This window comes from Tauraco erythrolophus, chromosome 21 (assembly GCF_009769465.1).
Source record: "Tauraco erythrolophus isolate bTauEry1 chromosome 21, bTauEry1.pri, whole genome shotgun sequence".
Taxonomy (NCBI): domain Eukaryota; kingdom Metazoa; phylum Chordata; class Aves; order Musophagiformes; family Musophagidae; genus Tauraco; species Tauraco erythrolophus.
The window spans coordinates 7,351,797-7,365,389 of NC_141485.1; the positions used below are offsets into that span (position 1 = coordinate 7,351,797).

Here is a 13,593-nt window from a genome sequence, read left to right on the forward strand (position 1 = left end):
TATTATAGCCGTGGCAGCTGATCCCGCCCATGGCTCTCCGTCAGCCAGGCCATGGCACCCGTCACCAGCCACCGGCCACCAGCCGCGGGAGCTTCAGCTCCGCACCGCCGTCCGGCTCTTGCAACACGTCCAGTGGCTCCGGCTTTTATTTTCCCTGCAAACCCGGGGAGGAGCAGCTGCGGGTCCCCTGTCCCCCCCTCACCGGTGGCCGTGGGTTCGCTGGCAGTCGGCTCTGTTTACCCGGGGCTAATCGCTGCTCCCGGCGCGCCAGCGGGGAGAGGAGCGGGCGGTATTTACCTAGTGCCTCTGCCCTAATGTATCTCCCTGCACTTCCAAGGGAACAAATACAGATTAAGGGACACAAACAGGTAAAATTATAGCAACGGGCATCCAGCTCAGCACAAAGCACGCCGAGTCACTGAGCCGTGCACCAAGCGGAGAAGCAGCCCAGGCAAAAGCCTGCTCGGAGGTGTGACCGACAGGAGAGGGGATACAAACGCTGAATGCGAGAGAGGACAACGATGAGCTCGGGTGCTCGGGATTTACACACCGCCAGCCATCCGTCCTTAAGATGGATTGCCTTCACCTCCGAGGTGTCCTGAGAGACGCAGGCAGGGAGGGCTCGCTGCGCCAGCCCCCTCCCCTGCTCTGTGCCAGCTGATTTTTGATAAATACTGCGGGCTCTTGCCGGGGCTTAGCATGTGCCGTGCCAGCCAGACCTGCGTCCCAGGCATCTCCTCACTGACCAGAGCCGCAGGGGCACAAAGTGGATATCATTTCAGGTTTAAATCACTTATTTTCTCTCTAGTATCTGGCAACTTCTTCTCCAGCTCCACAACTTGGCACAAGCACACACGCATGGAGAGCACCCAGGAGCAGCTTTCAGGAACCTCTAATGGCAACACGGGATGAACGGTGGCATAAAGCCAACACAGATGGCCACGGGCATCTGAACAGCCAGCTTGCAGGTGGAGCAGAGCACCCTCCGTACCACCCAGGTGGGTCCTGCTGGTGCTCCGGAGGAGCAAGCAGCCGTCCAAGGTATTTTTCAGAGCTGGGAGAAGAACATGCACAAATAGCTGTTTTGGAGAGTTTTCACATTGATTGTTGCAAACCTCATTTAGGACCCATTTCTTCGTTTTCCTGCCAGTTTTATGTTGCTCCGTAGCTCTCTGCCTCTGTGATTCATTACAACCACATCAGCCCAGCCCAAGCTGCCTGTCAAGATGCTGAACAGAGAAGTAATTTTAAAAGTACCGTCTGCAGACATTTGAAAGCAATAATGGGGATGTGGGTGTCCTGGGAAACTGAGAATTAGGCAAGCCACAAGAGAAACAAAGATATCAGAGATACGCAGGGTTTCTGGGAGCACTCCTCTGTGCAGGGCCATGCTGCGCAAAAGGGACTTTCCAGGTTTTTGCCCAGGATCATTTGCCATCTGTCTACCAGCTGCAGGCAGACTTTGGTCCTCTGGGACAATTTATGTCTGAGGGAAGCAGAGAAATACATCAGTGAGGGTTTTAGGGACATCATAACTCTCCCTAGTCACCGGTCCAGCAGCTCATGTGCTGCCGAGGAGGGACATCTCACAGGCAAAGGGCACCCAGTCTGAGGAAGGAGGTGATGGATCCCACAGAGGAACCTTCCCCAGCAGACAGTGGACCAGGATAGGGGTCCCACACAGGAACAGGCAGGCTGCAGTGCTGAGGGATTTTGTAACTGGCTCTTTGGATCCTAAAATATGCAATGCCAGGTACAGCCATATGGATGCAACACAGTCTCGGAGAGAGTGCAGCAAGGGAGTTGTGGTCCTCAGGGCAACATGTGACCCAAAGATGTCCCAAAATGTGCGCTGTGACATGGGAGGTTAGAGATCAGAGTTCTGAGAGTAATTCTCAAAAATGATCCCAACACTGTGCACAGAGGCAGAGGGAAACAGCCTCTGTCTGAGAGGAGAATGGTGTTGAGACAGAGAGGTTGGATTTATTAGTAGCCGAAGAACCTGGGAGTCAAGGGCATGAACCTGGGAGTCATCTGCACGAGCATGGACATCTCCATTTGACCCAGGCAGAGCCGGGACGCTGGCATGTGCAGTCACAACAGTGATGGATGAGGATGGGCTGGACTCAGACCTGAAGGGTGTTCAACAGATGCAGAGGAGCACACAGCTCCCAGCTTAGTCCCTCAAGATAGGGATCCTTTGAAGGCCTAAAAAGTCAAAATCCTAAAAAAAAAGGGCTAAGACTGAAACTGCTAGCATTGCTACCAGGAATAACGTAGAGAGGAGAAATGTATTGTGAAAGCTTTATTACTAACCAAGCAGCAAAGTTGGTGGCCTGAATATGTCATGATCAGGGAGACCATAGAAACTGTATGGGTAGAAACAGTGGGAAACATTCACTGAACGCTGGTTAAAAGGGAGCAGGCAAAAGGGTAAAATGTAGGGAGAGCCTTTGTGAAAGTTTGGAACAAATATAATCAACTTAACCACAGCCAGATACCGAGGAGGTGAAAAGAGCCAGCAGGGACACCAAACAGAGGAGAGAAGACTATTGGACACCATTGAGAAGGTGGAAATTGCCTTCGAAGAATAAGAAAAATAGAAAGCATTATGAATTTCAGCAAGTGGACTGTAAAACCACAAAAGGCAGGCAAAAAAATAATTTTACTGAGCAATTTGAGAAAGACAAAAAGTAATATCAAAACCTCGATCGCAGCTGTCAGCAGTGGAAAGTCTGCCAGAGCATTGGTAGGCTCTGCAGAAGATGCGCCAGGGATGCTGAGGGCAGGGAGGGCAGAGGGAGCAGCACTGCATGGATCCCCTGTGGTGCTGGCAGTGGAGAGTCTGCTGTGCCAAGGCTGCCATGCCACCAGAGCAACAGGGCAGAGAGTTTCCACCTCCAAGCCCTTGTGAGTTTGGTGGCAGGAATTAAAATCGAGAAGTCAGTGCAATGAAGTCACAGACCTCACCCACTAGACGAGTAGCTCCAGGCTTCCAGGACCAGAGCCCATCACCCAGGAGCCCTCGCCAAACTGCACCAGGACATTTCTGATCTGCTGACAGTGGGCTGTGACCTGTTAATTGCGTGCCAAGAGAATGGAGGTGGCACAGATAGTGTTTGCTTTTGAAAGGCTCAGTCACTCATCTAAAGATGTCCAGAGTTAGAGGTCTCATTTCTGCACCTAGTGAAGTGGTAGAAATTGTAATAAACATGGAATTTGTGGGAACTGATGGATAAATACAATAACTTTAGGAAGAGTCAGTATAGCTTTTTAGAGGAAAGTTGTGGTTCAGAAATCTGTTACAGTTGTTGGAAGGAGAGGCGGTGTATTTGGACAGCAGTGATCTGATCAATATAATGTAATCAAAAAAAGGCTTTTAAAAATATTTATCATAGAGTTTTCAAAGACACTGAGCTATAACAGATCAATAGCTTGCAAAGCTGGGAAGGAAAGATAAGACTAATTAGTAAATTTTCATAATGCAGTAAGATTGCCTGCTGGATGCTGCAAGTATCTGTACTGGGGCTGGATTTCTCCAGTGATGGAGAAAAGGCCATAAATAGCATGGTGACAACATTTTCTGGTGGAGAAAATAGTTCAGCGCAGTCACCTCTAAAGGTGGCTGGAAAAATCTGCAGAAGGATTTTAGGCTGCAGAGTGAGTGGGTGATAAAACAGCAAACGAAATTCAATGTTGAAGAGGAGGAGATGAAGTACATCCCTAACTGCACTCAGCGGTGAACTCTAAATTAGCTGTTGCCACGCAAGAGGCCGATCTGAGTGTAATTGCAGGCGATTCTCTGAAAATATCAGCTGAAGGTTCAGGAGTTCAATCACAAAGTAAAAAGGCTTTAGAAATGGCAAGGAAAGGAATGGGCTTCCAGCAGAAAACGTCGCTTGCCACTCTGCAAACCAGAGGGAGCTCATGGCTGCGTGCAGTTTTGGTGCCTGGCTCAGAAAAGACGTAGAAGAACTGGAAAAGGTCTCAGAGATGAGGAAATGGGGTGATAAGAGGTGGGGATGACATCCCTGCAAGAAAAGGCTGAATAGATCAGAACTGCTCATGTTAGAAAAGAGATGAATGATGTGTAAGTGCTGGGGATGCAGACATTGGTGCAGTGGGAACGGAGTGCGGTTAGAGGATGGTTATCCAGCACTTTCCACAACACAAGAGCTGGGAACGCCTGGCAAAGGAATGGCCAGCAAGGTCATCTCAGGACGTTGTGAAACCAGAAGTCTGGACTCAACAAGGTGATAGATAAACTGATGGAGGGCTTGAACTATTAAAATTGATGGTTCACATACTCTTTGTGTACAAAGAAAGCTCACTCCTGGGAATTCAGCTCGCCCTCAGCCTCGTGTTGCACAGACAGGAGTTGGTGAGCACAGGATGAGACCTTCCAAACCCATAGGGTGAGAGGCATCTCCAGCTTGTCATAACGATCTGTGCCGACCATGGAAATCTGTTCCACAGGCCCATGCAAGAGTCTACAGAAAAAAGTCTTTGCACCTTCCTTCTTTGGCTGCAGCTGCATAGAAGGTCTGCAAAAAAGCAAATTCTATCTTTCTATTGTTCCCTTTTTCCCTGTAGAAAATATACAACCTGCCCTCTGCCTCACTCAGGACATGAACAAATAACTGTGCTGTGGAGACTGTGGCCCTTCAGAGCTTTATCCACCCTTCACTGCCTCACTGGAGAGAGGTGGATGGTGGAACAAGCAGCAAGGCACTCCTCCATCTCCTGCTTTGACTGCCGTAGTGCTGCCTCTCCCTGCAACCCACTGCCCCTACTCCCCTCCCAATAGGGTAGTAGCAGAAGACAGCCTGGGATCTGCATTCCTGAACACCATCATTGTGCAAGCTCACCACGTTTCCTAGAAGATGATCCTGAGGCCCACATTTTCCATTAGGAAGTGGATGAAATTCCTGTAGGTAGGCTCCATGCCAGACACCAAATGATGGCCAACGGAGAGGACTGGATTAGTACTAAAGGATTGGACCACAGGATGCTGGCACATGAAACATGGATGCAGTCCAACAAGCAGTGCCTGCAGTGGTTCTCGCTTTGCAATGTTGGATGAAGGAGATGATGCCATGATGGCAATCTTGCCATATTTCCCATGGGGTCACGGGCTCTTCTTCATCATGGCAGTTGAAGAATGGAGAAAGAGACCGAAATCTCTTGTCATGGGCTCATGGCACCCACTTCTCTGTGGAACAGAGGCTCTTCAGCAGGAGCTGGCATGGCCATCCCTTAATTTCTGGGAACACCCAAGCCCTCTTCAGTGCAGCTGCATAAGGCCACAGGTGGTGCCAGGAGAGAAACACTAACAAAGGTGTTGCTGAGATGCAGCCCCACCTCAGTGGCTGAGAGCCCTAACTGATGGCAAGTTCCAGTGTCACGATGGTATGGTCATCTGCAGTCTTGCTGCAAAAACGTTCATTTGGGAAGGCTCGATCTCCAAATTGCTCCAATTGCAGCAGAAACCACACAGTCCCCGAACGGCTCAGAACCAAATACAATGTGCTTATTGCTGCCTGTTTCTTACGATTTTCTGTAATTGGGAAAATGGCAACAACTATCCCAGAAGCCATTGTCATCCAAGAGCTCAATGACTAGACATTGGAGGAGGCTGAAGCAGGAGGTACTGGTGCAGTTTTGCCACCTAGACCGCAGCCTGTTGGCTCGATGCTGTCTTACAGGGGTCAGGTTTAAAGCTTTAATCTTACGACACACTCCAAAGTCACTGATGGGTCTGGGTGCCAAGGCAAGCTCTCCTTTGGTGTGGCCAAGTACCAGATACGTGAGAAGATCACCTCACATGATCTTTGCACATCACCAGAAAGGGCTCTGGGGACAGCTTGGGAAATGCAGGGCTATAGGGTCCAGATAGAGCCCAGCGTTCCTGCTGGAAACATAGAGCTTATAATGACGAGCAGTGAAAGCGAAACAGGGCCTTAACGAGAACTAGCAGGCAAAGGAGAACGGCTTTGTCAGAATCACTGGTGGCTTTTGCTCTTAAAATGTGAAGACATGTGACTCGCTGTGGGGATCTGGCCCTGTTTCTGTTTCCCATCGCTGCTGGAAGCAGGGCCGGCCGGGGAGGATGGCCACTTGTCACATCCTGTGAGAGCCCCCGCCGTGGCGGTGCCGCTGTGTCATGCCTGCAGCGCATCACTGCTCTGCCTGTAGGACCGGGCCACCCTTTGCTTGCCCTGAGTGTGTGGGTGCCCGTGGAGCTGAATCTATCGATCCGGGCAGGATTTGACAAGGTTGCTGTGAAATGAAGGAGAGAGACAACCCACAAGAGACAAATTTAAGAAGTGGAAACACCTCCCTGTTCCCCAGCAGCCAGACAGGCACTAAGAAAACCGAGCAGCCACTTCAGCCGTGGCAGGAAGCTGGGTATTCCCGCAAGCCCACGACAAGGAGATCCCGGGATGGAGTCCCTTTGTGCAAGAGCACTATGGCAGATGCAGGCAGCAGCATGGCACGAGACATCTGCATCACACCGTGCTGTGCCTCCCTGTGCTCGGGCGGGTGTCAAGAGCTGGTCTTTGCACAGACATCACCTGATGTGGCCTTGGGAGCAACCAGGGCCAAGGGTGCGCTCCCAGGGAGGGGAAGTGCCAAGTGGAAGTGGGTCAGATCACAAGGTAACAGCTAAGGGAAAGTAGCCAAACCTTTTGGGGGAAGGTAGAACGTCAGTTTCTTCTCCAAAAGAGATTATCCCAAATATTTAAATCCTTTGGAAAAACTTGGGAAGCCCTAGTTTCAAAGGGAGCTGATCGTATTCCCTCTGCCTGGAAAGAAATTTTCTGCTGTTTATCCATGCAATGAGATCTTGGTGCTTTCTTCCTCGGATGGCCTTGCCCGCGCTCTGCCGTGTGTACAGCCTGTCCTGGTGGGCTCTCAGCGCTCCTTGCAGCAGTAGGATGGAGCAACGAACATGGAAGAGAAAATTGCAGCCTGCAGCTGGACTCATTAGGCAATATTCCTGGGCTCTCCTTGCCCGCTCTCTTCCTTCACGCTGGAAGCTGCCAGGCAAGCCCTGGGGCGAGAGCACCCTCTAGGGACCAGCGGAACTGTAAGCCAGGAGACACCATTTCTCACATCACTCCTTTTCACATCGCCTTTGCATTTTAAGTGCATTTCATGATGGCGATTGGTGCCAGCTTGCTTGCCCAGAAAGAGGACGCTGCTGGAGAGGGCTAGCTTGCCACTCCGAGTCTCTGTTACTACGGGACAAGCCGGCTGGGCTCTCCAGAGAGAGCAGAGAGACCTTAGGGCACACAGCAGTCTAGAATTTGTAGAAAATGCAAGGTATCCCTTGACAGAAGTCACACTGTTTAGGGATAACAGGAAGCCATGGCACGACAGGGACTTTTCTGCTTCTAGCTAAGGAGGCTCACTGGGAGGATGGGGTACCCGGCAGTATAGAATCATAGAACCATAGAATGGGTTGGGTTGGAAGGGACCTCAAAGATCATCTAGTTCCAACCCCCCTGCCATGGGCAGGGACACCTTCCACTACACCAGGCTGCTCAAAGCCCCATCCAGCCTGGCCTTGAACGCTTCCAGGGATGAGGCAGCCACAGCTTCTCCTTCCATGGTGGAAGGAGAACGTGCTGATGGGGACACAGTGCAGGTGGATGCTGCTGCCTCTCTGCGACCTTCCACCATATTAGCGCTGCACGGTGGTTACAGAGCCATCAGGTCCTGGAAGGGAGGGCATCAGCAGGGAGTCACTGTAATCACACAGCTCCAAACCTATCTTAAGGCAAGAGAGTTAGCAAAAAAAATATTTCTGAATGCAACAAGAAATTCCCAAGTTTGACAGCCGAGAATATTTTATTTAAGTTATTCTCTCCTACACCGAGTGTAGTCTTCGTTCTGAGCTGGCAGCTGCCTCTTGCCTGTGGTGCACCTCATGACTCACCTCAACCCCCAGCAAAGGGGGCTGGAGCAGGAGGTGGTGGGAGGCAGGGAGAGAAATACCACTTTAAAAGGCAGACACGTACATGCAGTAAAACCGTAGTGGGAAAAAACCCACACAAGCATAACAAGATAATAAAAGATTTGGTTTGCACCAATTTTTATTTGCAGGCCTATCTTTCTCAATTTATGAAGAAGGCAGCTCTCAGCTCACTGAGCCAAAGACACTCTAAAATTCACTTGCCATTCTAGGCATTTTTAGCAAATTAATACCACAGTGGCTGGAAGCTGAAACCGATGGCATCTGCTGAAGTGCTTCTTCCCTCAAAGAAGGGAACATACCGATACTTTCAAGAAAAATGTAAAGTCATGATTTTTGTTTGGAAATGTTGTTTTGGCATCAGTGGGTTGATGGTCCATGATGGCATTGGTGTGTGAGATGTGTGAAACACATACCAGGACGGGGCTCATCTAAACGGAGGTTTGTGATTTCTGCTAAATGTGCTTTGAATCTTCTCAGGTTTTCAATGTTCAGACAAACCAGAGGGACTAGCAGGGCCAGCACGGAGGCAAGGAACAGAAGACCGAAGCGATGAGAAGCTGGAGAGAGAAGACACACGGTGAATCTGGAAATGCAAACGCTCTGAAAGAAAACTGGCTACCTAATTCAGCGGAGGTTCAAATGAACTTACAGAGTAGACAAATGCACAACATTAATTATGCTTTTGCTCTATTGAGCAGCAGAAGTATAAAGAATACATTCCAGAAACAAGCATTCTGCAAAGACATACATCTTGAGAGAAAAAATTTCACTCAGACTTTGATTACAACCTACAGGTCTAAATTTGTAACTTCCAAGAGCGGAGTCCATCCCGCAGGATGCGAGCACATGAAACATGGATGCAGTCCAACCAGCAGCAAAATCCCCAGTCTGCGAGGAGCTGTCCTGTGGATGCCAGAGGGATGGACTGGAGGACCCAGGAAGTCTTTCCTTAAGGAAATTTCACAGAACTTTGAAATCTCTTTTCAGTTTCAAAATAGCAAAGGCAGGATGGTGCCTTCCCTCCATGCTCTCATTTCCTGGAAGTCATCATGGCCCTGGCTCAGGAGGTGGACTCTCCATGGCACTTAGGGATGCCAGTTGCATGGACAAGAAAACCTAAAACTCACTGTTGCTGAGAAAAGAGAGAATGTTTTGACATTTCCTACACTTTCACGAAACTACTGTCTGCCCCGGCAGACGTCCGCGTGCAATATTTCGGGTTTCATTATGCGTTGCTTTTACCCGGCAGGCTCTGGTGTCTGTCCTACAGGAAAGCTGAGCTTCAGGGGTGGAAACCTTCTAACCCATTAAGCTCTTTGACCACTTCAAAAATTTGAAATAGACTTTTGCAATTGAGACAGTTTATTTGAATACAGGTTTACCTGAATATTTAAAAACTATGAAGCCTCAAACGTAGAAGGTGCAGAGTGGGAATTTGACTGTGCACATTATCTGTGCACACCAGCCTCCGGTTGGACAGAAAGGAAACAAAAATGCAACTAGCAGTAGGAGGCTGGTTTGATGAGGATGGCAGAAGCTTTGCAGTTCCGGTTGCAGAGGCTGCCCCATGTTATGGCCCCCTTGACATTCAGCTGTACAGAGTAACACGCCGAGTACCACCATCCACCCCCGTAGCTGGAGGCACAGTTCCCGCTGGAAGTGTCCTGATCCCGATCTTTAGTAGAGAACTTCATGTTGTCGTGCATCGTGGAAGGACTACTTGAGGTCATGGCATCCCCCGCTGTCCCAGAGTACACTCCCAGCCTCAGCCGGTAGCCGTGGGACTCATCTTCCACACTAAAGACGTTGTAGTCTGCGAACTTGGTGTTGTTTGCAGCATCCCAGATGACAAACCTGACCTGGTAGACCTTCTGCTGGGAGATCCGATGGATGTGCTCGGTGCCCAGCCAGTACTCGGTGCGCACACTCCCAAAGCCGTACTTGTAGGTGTTCCAGGACATGTCCCAGGAGATCTCTGTGTTCTGCTGGTTCCTCTGGATGACCGTCCAGCCTTTGTCGTTCCCATTCATTTCGCAGTACACCATGACGGGCTTCAGCCCTGTGGGCCGGATGATGTAGACGCCGCTGGGCTGCCAGCAGGGACCTCACTGCAGTCCTTGGGCCAACCTGGGGCAGGAGAGAACATGAAGGACCAACAGGCACAGCAACCCACAAGTCTGCTTGTCTGGCCACCCTCCACTGTTGGACCCTCATTGCCTACACCTCGCCCTGTTCCCAGTGGGGTGGTGGGGCACTTACTGCAGTTCATTATCTCCTGAGGGTCACTGGCTTTGCTCTGCCGCATGTTCGCTCCATCTTCATCTGCATTGGGAAAAACAAAAGAGTGAGACGAGCAGCCCTGTGCCACAGCACAGGGGTAACTCCAGCCTCCATGGGCTGTTATTCCCAGCGCTAAGATTTTGTAGGGCACTTCAACAATGCCACTGAGCTCATTTTTCTTCCTACGCGGCAGATGTTGGTTGTCAGCTCTTTAAAGGGATAAGATACTAGGAAGGGTAACACTCCAGGCATTGAGTGGCTGCATTTTTGGTCCACTCAGCATTATGGCTTTACAGAGTTGCATGGAGTGGACTCCATATGCGAGTAGTAGTGATGAGTACAAAGAGCTACTGCTAGAGAAGGATCAAGAAAGAAACAGTTTGTGGTTTCAGACCAAGATTAAACTGTCGAGTGACAGTGCTGTAAATCTGCATTGCTTCTCAATGGTGGCTGAAGGGATTCATGTGTTCATTTCATTCATAAAGAGCTTCAGAAACCACCAGAGAGGAAAAGGAGCTCAAAGCACATAAGACAGTAACGCTCTCTTTGAAACAGAGTTTAGAGATGTAAGAGAGAAAACACATACCAGGACGGGGCTCATCTAAACGGAGGTTTGTGATTTCTGCTAAATGTGTTTTAAATCTTCTCAGGTTTTCAATGTTCAGATAAACCAGAGGGCCTAGCAGGGCCAGCACGGAGGCAAGGAACAGAAGACCGAAGCGATGAGAAGCTGGAGAGAGAAGACACACGGTGAATCTGGAAATGCAAACGCTCTGAAAGAAAACTGGCTACCTAAATTCAGCGGAGGTTCAAATGAACTTACAGAGTAGACAAATGCACAACATTAATTATGCTTTTGCTCTACTGAGCAGCAGAAGTATAAAGAATACATTCCAGAAACAAGCATTCTGCAAAGACATACATCTTGAGAGAAAAAATTTCACTCAGACTTTGATTACAAACCTACAGGTCTAAATTTGTAACTTCCAAGAGCGGAGTCGTCCTCTTCGACTGTGGCCTGGGCTAAAGCGAGGGGCTCTGGGTCAGAATCGAGATGTTAAGCCAACATCAGTACCCGGGTCTTGAGAAAAACATCCAGTAATACAAGACAGCATGCACTGTAGGTGCTGCTGTTACCTCGAGGGAATCAGGAGCTACGACAGCAGTGATAAACACAGTACCGGGACCTGGGAGCTTGGAAAGAGGGACCTGAGGTCTTAGAAAGATCTTGGAAAGGCATTGTGTGGCCTTGTGTGGCCACAACGTGGATGGTACCCATGAGTCAGGGGCTTCCCTTAACTGTCCCAGAACTTCCCTCTCCCAGCAGGGCATCGGGCAGAGACTGGGGGCTGCCCACGACAAGCAGGGACTCTCTGTGAGGCCAGCACCCCGCGGGTGGGCCAGTACCACCGACCCAGCACCCCTGCTGCCTGTCACAGGTGGGGCTTATGCAGGGACCTGCTGAGGGTCAGTGCATCGCAGCTGACATCTGGACTGGGACACTCTGCACTTCAAAGGATGGTTTCTGCCAGCGACTGAGATCCTGAGGAATTTGACTCCTCTGGCCCAGACCAAATCAGGACGTTCCTCAACTGTTTGTTCATGGCCAGCTCCATAGATTTATGGCTACACCTTGCCCACCCAGCTTCAGTACCCTGAAGGACGTATGAAGGTGATGGGTAATTAATGCATTAATTAGCTTCCATTCCTTTTTTTTTTTTTTTTTTCTGCCCAGTGCTTTGGGCTCTGGCACAAACAGAAGTTAAATGAATGTTGCTTTACAGCACCACCTGGAGCAGGACTGTTTTGCCTGTGGCCAGGAGTGGAGGAGAAAGAGTGAGGAGCAGGAGGGTCACAGAGACGTGGGGGTACAGCAGGAATAGGGTCATCCCATCATCCCGAGGCCAGAAACGGTCAGTGGGAATAGCAGAGCTGCAGCGCGGGCGGTAGATGCGTGGAGGCAGGTGGGGGAGGCAGGGATGCCCAGCCACACGCAGCGCTGCCATCTCCTCCCACCGCACCCCACACTCACCCATGTCGTCTCTGTGGGAATGGTGGGTTTGGCCTGTTGGGAGCCCAGAGCCCAACGTGGCAATGCAGATGCCTGGTTTGGTCCCAGCCCTCCAGCAGCGAACGTATCCCGTGGGGCAGCCACGTGCACAGAGGTGCTGCTGCTCCAGCGCCGGTGCAGGGCAAGTGCCGCAGCCCTCCCAGGGGCTCCGGCACTGGTGCTGAAGTGGAGGGTCTGCTGGAGGGTTTAGCTGTGACATCACAGCTCTGGGTAACCAGGGTAACAGCCCTCATCACAGGGCTGGTTGCGGACCACCAATGAACGAGGTGACTGCGGGTTAAGTGGAATAAATCCTTACTGGACATTGAGCAGTCAAGTCTGAACCTGGCCTTGCAAATGGCACAGGAACGGGAGGGGATGATAAGAAGAGCGGTGGCGTAGCCCAGCGATGCTGGCTGATAGCTCAGTGACACCGATACAGGACCACAGTGCTGTACTTATTGATGGTTTGGCACCAGCAGGTCCTGAGCTGTTGGACCGTGTCCTTGTGCCGGCCCTGGGATGCTCCACGGCACCACTGGGGACCTGCATGGGCTCTGCTATCGCAAGGCTGGTGCTGGCTGCTTGGCCCCACACTGCCTTCATCCCCATGTCCTTCATCCCCAGGTGGCATTGCCACCTCTGCTGTCCTCCAGGAGACCGGTGGGCGGTGGTGACGGTCCCAATGCCAGCACACCCCGCCACCGCCCCAGCGCCTCGCTGTGCCTTGCCCAGCCCCGCTCTGGGTTGCTCTAAGACTAAATTACTCTCCTTTCAGTACAGCAAGGAGGACGTTTTACACCAAGGGACACATCTTCCCCTTCCCTACACCAGCCCCTCGTAAAATCACCAGCTCGAAAATTACATGTGTATTCACAGAAAAAAGGATTCTTGCCAATGCCACATGGCCGTAACACCTGATGTGCTGTTGGACAGCAGTGAGTATCTTAGACCTGTTCCAAGGCTGCTCCTTAGCGGTTTCCTTCTAATAAAGCACCTTCCTTTAGCAAGAGAAAGAAATGGCTTCAAAAGGAGGGATTTAATGTCGAGGAAACGTGTACCATGAAACATAAGTCTCTGAATGGCTTCATGGCTGCTGTCGCTGAGCAGACGTGTTGTGCATCGATGACTGTCGCTCACTAGCCTGGGCTGTGGCTCCAAGGATGCCATTGCATCTTCTGCAGCCAGGAGGAAATGGCCTGCCTTTTGTAGGCAGGGTCTGTACCTTAGTTAATTAGTTCATTATATTCAATTCATGCCAGCTGGGTAATAATAGGATGCC

At 50.6% G+C, this 13,593-nt stretch overlaps 1 pseudogene; it reads right to left on the minus strand.

Annotated features, from left to right (window-relative positions):
• Positions 1-9,480: 9,480 nt before the first annotated feature.
• On the minus strand, positions 9,481-12,297 carry LOC147527278 (fibrinogen-like protein 1-like protein pseudogene; annotated as a pseudogene).
• Between the last annotated feature and the right edge of the window lie 1,296 nt (positions 12,298-13,593).